Below are 8,762 nucleotides of genomic sequence, written 5' to 3'. Positions count from 1 at the left end.
ATAACATGGTGAAACCCCATTTCTTCTAAAAAATACAAAAATTAACTGGGTGTGGTGGCATGCACCTGTACTCCAAGCTACTCAGGAGATTGAGGCGGGAGAATTGCTTGAACCCAGGAGGCGGAGGTAGAGGTGAACCAAGATCTCGCCACCGCACTCTAGCCTGGGCAAGAGAGCAAAACTCCATCTCCAAAAGAAAAAAAAGATTAACAAAGGCATACAGAAAAGAAAGTAAAAATGAACACAACAAATGAACATACTACATATAAAAATATAGCATTGTATGACAGAATAGGGACTTATCATTCAATGTTATTAATACCTATAAATGGATTAACTATCCTATTAAATGAAAAAAAATAGATTAACTTACATGGCAAATTCCAGTTGTGTGCTATATAAAAGTCACTCTGAAGAGGAGATTTAAAAGATTAATTATAAATGGTAACCAAATGTATATAATAAACTAGCAGGAATTGTGATTCTGATATTAGACCTGGTTGAATTTAGACTAAAAAAGGAGCTAACTCAACAAAAATTTGCAGTTCACATAGTGAAGGTTTTATTTCACAGTGAAGATATGACATTAAGAGTATCTGTACAACAAATAAAACAACAATAATCTCCTTAATTCAGATTTTTTTTAAGTAAGGAGAAATTAACTAAATTACAAATAATAAAAATTTTCATCCACTGCTCTTATTTCAAAACCGATCAAGTGGTTGAAGAAAAGTAAAGCTCTGGAAAACCTAAACAACACAAACAATAAAATTTTATAGGTAGATGATAAAAATTATAGCTTCTTCTAAACCACATGTGACATAGCTAAAATATCTTGTCACATAAGCTCACATAAAATCTCAAATAAGCAGAAATCATTCAGATGATACTCTTTAATTGAAAGATAGAACTAAATATTAATTATAAAATAAAATATACAATAACTTTCTGTTTATTAATTAAAATACCTATATATCATATATCCTATAATATATGTGGAGTATATGTTTTTTTTTAACTTTTTCTTGATTAAAAGGGGAAAACACATGCATACATTTCAGAATTTCAAAAGATAAAACTACTTTGTAAGACAATGGTTAGACAACAATCCCCAACCATTTGTTAACTTGAATCATTGGAACAATTATTCATCATTTTGTTGCCTTGTAACTTTATAGTGTTTTCTCACTTTGGGAAAATCGATTTATTCTACTTCTTAAGTCTGGGCTTGGCCTTATGACTTTGTGGGCAGTGGAATCATAGCAGATATAATGCCAGAAGAGACTTGAAAAGCACTTGCAAATATATATATTTTTTAAATCCATTTTGTACTTTTATTGTTTTCATAGAACATATTTAAACTGCCCAGAGTGAGGATGAGAAATATGTGAGGAAAAGAGCCAACCAAGTTAGACAAGTTTCCCCAAGACTCTTGGGAGAAATGACTGATTCTGCTGACTGACTCTGTTGGCTAGGCCGGGAAAATACAAGAAAAGCCAGGAATACATGTTTCATCACAAATGCTACATATATCCAATTTAATTAAATAGGAAGTCATGAGTCCCAAAATATGTGAATTAGTAAATTAACAAATAGAAGGATAAAGAAAACATTATCTTTTAATTAGGACACCAATGGAAAAAGTATAATGAAAAACATAGTAAATCATTACTTGTAATATTTTATTATAAAAACTTAGTGAGAACTATCAATGGATGTTATAACCAGAGAGGAAGCGTCTGGTGAACAATATATTTATACAGCCTCAAAATGTTTCCCCGCAAATGACTTTTAACTAGAAAAGAGAAAGAAATAACTTTATAGCAAAGATGTGATCAAAGTGAAGATCACTAGTAATGAAAAAATAAATAAATAAATCATGTGCTCCATGATAGATGCAATGAAAAGAGTGCAGCATATCAACTGTGGTATTCCAACATCAGATTAACACAAATTGTGCTTCACTCTACAAATAACTGGCTTGCACACATAAAAATGTCAATGTTAACATTATAGGGATTAGTCCCGGTATGCAAGCTTATGAGACATGAAGAAGGACTAATTGTTCCAGATTAAAGTAGGCTAAAGAGACATGGCAAATAATATAACATATGTCATCCTGAATTGGAAACTTTGTAGATTTTTTAATGAAGGCCAGTATTGGGACAATCAATAAACTTTAAGGTCTATAAATTAGATAATAAAGAGTAAGACATTAGAGTTTTATACTTAGATTATATGAGAGACTCTTTTTGTTCTAGTGAAATACACTGAAGATTGGGGAGTCAAGTCACATCATTTTTGTAATTTGCTCTCAAATGATTCACAAAAAATAATAATATGATTACATATGGAGAAAATTACAAAGCCCACTGACAAAATATTAACTATTGAGGAATCTTAGTGAAAAATATATATATGAATTCTTTATATATTGTTCTTGTTCTTAGGAGACACATATTAAAATGTGTCTCCTAAATCACAAAGTCATAGTATGTTTAAATATTTTGAAATTTAACCTCTAGACACAAAACCTCTAGATACTAAATCTCTATGAAACCAGTAGGTTTCAGTTTTATCCAGCCCCTATTCAAGATGGAGTTGCTCTGGTTCAAATACCTCTGACATTAGGTTATAAAGTAGATAGATAGCTACATAGGTGTATAGAGACAGATTGCTTGTATGTCTCTCCCATTATATATTAAGTTACCTAGATTTAGAATTATGTATTAATTATCTCATATTCTTAAGGACAAACATACTGCCTAAGATCAAGAAATGTTTAGTAAAAAATATTGTAAATGAATATACCTACATATGCACATATGCATACATACATATATAAATGCATATAAAATTATTGAAAAGCATCAAAACTATTTTTACAAATAATTTTTATGTAAGTAGATCTTAGGATTCTTACAGACATATGTTAGGGACCACTTCATAGAATAGGCTTCAATGTGAAGAAAAATTTAGATAGCCAAATAAATAGATTTATATAACCCAGACTGTATATTTTTGAGAACAGTTTTCAATAATAGGTTTTGTATATAAATATTCCTAATAAGATAATTTAAAAAATATTGCATGGCTGAAACAAAAATAAATTTATTTGTGTTTTGGGACCTTTCTTTTCTGTAATGGTGAAGTAAAAGCACAAGAATTCACTGATTCTTTAATATGTGCCAGAATAATTTCAAGACATAATGTAAAAAAAAATTTTTAGTTCTCCGTATAACTCTAAGAAGTAAGTCCTCATTTTTTCAGATAAAGGAATTATGATATAGAAGTATTAAGCAAAATTTTTCTGATTATTTGAAAGTGAAAGATACTGGATTTGATCACAGATTTCTAACAAATTCACATCAATAGATGCAGTAGTATCTTGGGTGATACTGCAAAAGTAACAGAATAACCACATCTTTAGCAAATGCAGAACTCCCATTCAAGAAAAACAAGCCACTTTCTAATTTTTCTAACTTCTTTGACCGGGAAGCTATGAAACATTATATAATAGCTGCTAGTCACTTTAAATGAGAAAATAATTAGAGACACAATATTGGGGAGAGGGGTTGTAATTAGCTTTCAGAGGAAATTAATGAGGGAAAGGATTTCCTGCAAATGGAAAGGAAAAATGGGACAGATCTTGTATCCAAGATCAAATAGCTAACTCATAATAGAACACTTTATAGTAAGTCAATGAATATATCTCAGTGTTTGAGTTGAAAGATGAGAATAAAGAGTAAGCCATTGGAAAAGAAGAGTCGGGAAAAAGTGCCATTACTTGAGTAACAAGAGAATGAATATGACGGACTAGAGCAGGGAAATTTTGACTCTCATCTAAAAAGCATTACAGTGGCTTTGGTTTCATGTCTGAAAACTAATAAAGAAATAGTTCAATAAACATAGACTCTCCTGCTAGAGGCTATCCTTGGTAACACTGTGATAGGGTGGTACTACAGGTATGAGTAACACATACATATTTTTGTACTATTCTGATTCATGAGAGTTCATCAATAGTAGGGTATTTTTTTTTCAAAATATTAAGATTTCTACACTTTATACTTTAAATTTTTAAATGGTATTTATATATTCTTTTATTTGATCTCTATAAAAATAATGTGGGGACATTGAGACAGATATAAATGTCATCTTTATTTTTTATATAAAAATAATTAAGATGCAAAGTGGTTATGTATAGTTACTACTGGTCAGAAAGCTAGTGAATGGCGAAGTTAGGACCAAAACCACTGTCCAAACTTCCAAAACATGAGGGTATAAGTAGAATTCCCTTTAGGTTTTTTTTTTTTTTTTTTTTTTTTTTTTTTTTTTGAGATGGAGCCTCACTCTGTCACCCAGGCTGGAGTGCAGTGGCACAATCTTGGCTCACTGCAACCTCCGCTTCCTGGGTTCAAGCCATTCTCCTGCCTCAGCCTTCCGAATAGTTGGGATTACAGGTATGCACCAAGATGCCTGGCTAATTTTTGTATTTTTAGTAGAAATGGGGTTTCACCACGTTGACCAGGCTGGTCTTGAACACCTGATCTCAGTTGATCCACCTCCTCAGCCTCCTAAGGTGCTGGAATTACATTTAGTTCGTATTTACATATATGTGTATATAACTGAATGATAAAGTGTCCTTTGTAAAATAGTACTGGATACACAGTAAGTGTAAATATGAACAGTTATCTTTTAATTTTACTAAAACACAGGGTTTTACAAATGAAAAGTGAGGCTTTGTTATTAATAAGCAAAACAGTATTAATAAGCAAAAAATATAGAACAAAGATATTCAAATATAACGGGCAAGGAAAAATAAATGTGGACCTTTGGAGTCTTGTAAAAAAGAAAAATGAAATAATATTAGTAATTCAGTTAAGATTTTTTAGATATAGAACTATTAGGAATAGCCTTATTTTCAAGTTTGATAAGAAAGAAAGGAATATTAAAACCAAAAGAACCATATTGATTGAGAAGCTTACTCACAATTGGAATGTGTCTCATAGAATTTAATTGAAGGAAGATGGATGGGAGTTAAAAAAAATAAAAAAGATAAATGAGCTATGTGTGATCATTAACATATAGATGCTTCTTGACTTACAATGGGCTTATATCCCAATAAACTCATTGTAAGTTGAAAATATTGTATGCATAAAATGCATTGAATACACTTAATCTACATCACATCGTAGTTTAGCCTAGCCTACCTTAAATGTGCTCAGAACACTTACATTAGACTTTGTGTAAGATGATTTTGCCTAACTGTAGGCTGTTTTATAATTAAGTGTTGAATCTTATATACTACATATTACTATCCCAGGAAAATATTAAAATTCAAAATTTGAGGAACTTTGAAATTGCAACATTCCCCTATGATTTAAAGTTGAAAAATAGTAAGTAGAGCCACCATAAGTCAGGCACTGTTTGTACTAGGAATTAGAGGAGAGTTGGAGAGAAGGACACATATAATGATCTGAGTAACTATTTATTTAATGTGCCTGACACTTCAACACTCCTCTAACCTTGGAGGTAAAGAGATAGAGAGTGAGAAGGGAAACTTGTGTGAAACAATAACAATGGAGTATGGCAGAATCAAATGATTTCCTAGAGGGGACACTAAACCAAAAAGAGGAGAGGCATATGCTTTACAATAAACAGTCACTGATTTTTTTTCTCAGTTAAAAACAGTCAATGTGTCCCAAACCAATGCCTTACATTAGTTGAAAAATTGTAATTTTCCCCAATTGGTAAATCTCATCAAAATATAGAACTCTGTTTAGCCTTGCTGAATAACCTTCATTAAATTATAAAAACAACAATTAAGAAGTGAGAAAGAAAAACACTATTTACATTTGGCATTTCAACCATGAAATTTTGACTTGCAAGCTTTTAAAGGATTTGTGTAATTGCTAAAACATTTTGGAAGCTATATGACTTTAGCTGGTATTTGTTAACACCTCTATTCCTTCTAGGCAATCATCTGTACAAATTGGGTTCAAGTCTGTAGGTATGTTTGGGCATCACATACAGTTATTATTTTCTATATAATAACCAAAGAAATATTAATATTTGTGTCAAAGAAGAAACAATGCAAATAAAAATGTCAAAGCTGTAGACATTTTTAATATTCATAGGGTACGAATGATAGGAACATTTCTAGGAAATATGATGTAAGTTTCTGTAACAAGTCAAAATCACCAAAATAAGATTAATACTATGAAATTTGAGAGCTTCTTTAGCGGTCTTGGAAAGTGAACTTATCTACTCTTACGCTTTGACCTGAAAAACAGCATTTCACTCATGTATTGCTTCCAGGATGAGGATATCCATCTAGCAGACAAAACAACTCTAGAAATCAATGGGATTACAAGTTGTAGCTAAATCTCCAACAGATAAAAAGGTAACAAGTATAAAGGGTCTCAGGGATTTGCAAGATGGTGTGACAGCACAGATAAGGCTTCAACTGAAGTTGTACATTAACTGGATGATTATTAGGTTGTTGCACAAAATATTTCAGTCACTCCATTTAGTAAGGTTTCAATTTATCAGAACACAGTGGCAGGTATGAACAAAACTAGGCTTGGTGTCTGGCAACTTAGAACTTATAATAAAATTGGAAATTTACTCTCTGGGAAGAAGACTAAAGACAATTTATATAGAATGAATGTTATTCAACTTTATATCCAGTATTAGATATAAGTAGGATGGATATTTAAGTATTAAGTGCTATTATAAGGAAAGTTCCTTGAATAAGTGAAAGAACATGTATTAGAGAAAGGTCATTGCAGGAGGGAGAAATTTCTTATGCCAAAACTTGGAGACAATAAACATAGTAAATTAAAAACATATATATTAAGTATGGAGGTCACATAGTAGAGAAAGAGAAAAAAATTACTGAGATGAAGAGAAGCAAAGCTGTTTTAGTGAAGTTTTGATCAATGTGTAAAATTTCAAGTGAATATGCTTCACCTGTGGCAGTTTCTTAAGAAACTCAAATGAGGAAATGTCAATTTACCCAATTTATTGCAATACATTTTAGAAGTAGTTTGCAAAGTGAGTTGGTGAATGCAAATGCAGGAAAGGCATTATATTGGTTAGAACCGCAAGGCTTTGAGAAGCCAAATTCAGGGTGGCTATAAATGGAGCAGTTTGCAGTTGCCCCAAACTATATAGCATTCTTTTATTTAATCATAACAAGTTAATGTTAAAGACCTTACTAATTTTACAGATTATTGAAAAAATACAGCTTGAATAACACTTGTTCACATGACTATTTTTATTTTTTCCTATTGTTCTGTGGGTGACACATGAATATTTTAGATAGAAATAATCACAGTAATAATATCTCTGTAATCTCATGGGGATGTTTGTGTGTGTGTCTTGGGGGGAGCATATGTGCACGTGAATGTGTGTGTGGTGCCCATGTTGTTAAAAGGTGTTCACAATAAATGGTTATGCAATTTAATATTTCCTGAAATATGTACTGTCATTTATATGATGAAATATTATTAGTGGATTTTTTGTCTTCCATATATTGAACTTTGTAAGTAATTATTCATTTTAAAATATTTTCATTATGTTCTTTTGGTAAATTTCTCCAAGCAAATCTGACACAGTCAAATGCAAGGATATCTAAATCTCCTCTAATGTACTGCCATACATTTTCCTAAAGAATTTCTACCAATTTACTTTAAATTAGTGTCTTTAAATTTATTCTTCTACTATTCCAAACTACCATTTTCATTTTTAAACAATATAAAATTTAAGAATTTAAATTAAAAAAAGTTTTAAAAGATCTTAATTATTACTTGGCATGAGAATTACAGGAAGGTAAAGTTGAACATAGTCTCAAATTTGTTTTAAACCCTTTTAAATTGTCACAGTTTCAAAAGTTATCCTTAGAGTTCTTCAAAAGAATAGTATTTCTTTAGATAAGAGTAAAAAACATTCTCTGTCACCAGAGTTACCTCTGCAAACACTGATTTTGTTTTTAACAGATACAGATATAAGTTGTGCTATTATAATTCTCTTTTTAAAATCTCTGCCACTGTCCATTGAGATAGAAACCATCAGTTCTATCTTTATATGTGAAGATGCTAAAATTTAAAGTATTCAAATAGCTTTGCTAATGTCATAGAGTGAATATATAGCAAAACTACAAATAGTAAAGTATACATTTTATTCAATTATGTCTCACAATGCAATAATGTATATTCCTAGGTGTTACTACTTTTCATGGTGTTGTTGTGAAAGTAGTTTTGTCAGGTAGTTAAATAGACATTAGCAGCTGGGAGGGGGTAAAATAAGAGAACAGAAAGACTGGCCCTAAAACAGCAGGCCATGATCCACCTAAGTTCAGCCCCAGAACCACCTGCCCTAAACTCACTAACAGATGCAGTTTGTGGTAGAGTCGGTGGCCAGCATATCCTGCAGAAGGAGAAACTAGGTCACAGGTGGAAATCCCCTAAAGTGGCAAATGCCCAGTAGCATAGAACTGTGTCCTTAGATTCACTCCAAGCTCATTATACCATCAATATAATAAGATTTACATGTGGTTTTACCCCGCTTCCCAGTGAGATGGTCTCAATGACTTATGGGTAAGAATATGCAGTTTGATTTAGCTATGTAACCGTAAAAACTGCCAATAAAATGACATCATCCTGTCACTCAGACATAGCCGGAACCTCAACTCCTCCCAGAAAATCCTCATAAGAGCCCAAGTTTTGTAAAGAGGGGATGATTTCACTTCTCAGAAATCA

This window comes from Macaca fascicularis, chromosome 2 (assembly GCF_037993035.2).
Source record: "Macaca fascicularis isolate 582-1 chromosome 2, T2T-MFA8v1.1".
NCBI lineage: Eukaryota > Metazoa > Chordata > Mammalia > Primates > Cercopithecidae > Macaca > Macaca fascicularis.
Note: the sequence above shows the minus strand (reverse complement) of the source record.